Source organism: Erpetoichthys calabaricus, chromosome 1 (genome assembly GCF_900747795.2).
Source record: "Erpetoichthys calabaricus chromosome 1, fErpCal1.3, whole genome shotgun sequence".
NCBI lineage: Eukaryota > Metazoa > Chordata > Cladistia > Polypteriformes > Polypteridae > Erpetoichthys > Erpetoichthys calabaricus.
The window spans coordinates 50,016,773-50,018,201 of NC_041394.2; positions in this window are offsets into that span (position 1 = coordinate 50,016,773).

Sequence of the window (1,429 nt, forward strand, 5' to 3'; positions counted from 1 at the left end):
TCTATCTATCTATCTATCTATCTATCTATCTATCTATCTATCTATTACTAGTCAGTGTCTCTTTTGTAACCAAACAGAAAAAATCATTTCTTTCTGTACTGTACACTCTTAAATATATAATGGCTCTTTAATGGCACTTTATGGTTCTTAACAGTTTTGTGTGGTATGTCATAGAACTATTGCCTGACAAAACACCATTTCATTTTGGTCAGAGTTCTTTGCACATGAAGTTGGTTCTTTGTGTTTTAAAAAATTTCGTATTTGAATAAAAAAATATGAAATTTTAATGTATGTTAGGCTACCTAGCAAAGAAGAAAACCTGGACTTCCCTTGTGTTATTATAAGCAACAAGAACCCTTTTAAAATCATGACCTATTGATATTTTACAGATCTGTTGCCATCTATTCATGAATATTTACTGTGTGGAGCCTGTTACAGATTTAAATAAAAAGTTCTTTCTGGAACCTTCATTTGGATGGGTGTTTTTTTTTTTAATTTATTTATTAATTTTTATTGTAATCATTCCATACAAATAGATCAATTTATAACCAAACAGAACTGAAGACAAATCAAACCCCACCCCTGAGAAGGAGAGCATTGCCAAAGGAGAATTGCTTAGGGCTTTTTAATAAGGCAACAATAAACAAAAGAAAGGGAGAAATATACGTATATATAGGTAAATAAGAAAGGGAGAAGGGAATTAAATGCGGTAATAGTTATTTCTCTTATTCTAAAATAATATTGATTAGATCCTGCCAGGTTTTGAAAAAATTCTGTACAGATCCTCTAACTGAGAATTTGATTTTTTCCAATTTCAAATAATATAAAACATCGGTTTCCCACTGACTTATCAGAGGAGAGTTAGGATTCTTCCAATTTAACAGAATAAGTCTGCGTGCCAAAAGTGTAGTGAATGCAATCACCGTTTGCTTGTCCTTCGCCACTTCCAGTCCGTCTGGAAGAACACTGAACACAGCTGTTAATGGGTTAGGAGGAATTGTGATACCAAGGCTGTCTGAAAGGCTCTTAAAAATTTTGGTCCAAAATGATGTTAGTTTGGTGCAGGCCCAGAACATGTGACCCAGTGAGGCAGGAGCTTGGCTGCAGCGTTCGCAGGTTGGATCTTGCCCTGGAAACATTTTGGACAGTTTTAAGTGAGACAGATGAGCTCGATATATAATTTTTAGTTGAATAATTCTATGCTTTGCGCATATGGAGCTCGAGTGAATTCTCTGCTTTGCTACCTTCCACTCCTTTTCTGATATATTGATTAGGAGATCTTCTTCCCAATGTCCTCTTGGATCTTTGAAAGGTAGGGACTCTAATAGGATTTTATATAATGCGGAAATGGTGTTTAATTCCTCGAAATTCAGCAGTATTTTTTCCAGCATTTTGTGAGAAAAATCAGGCAGTTTCTGCTTTAGCAAAA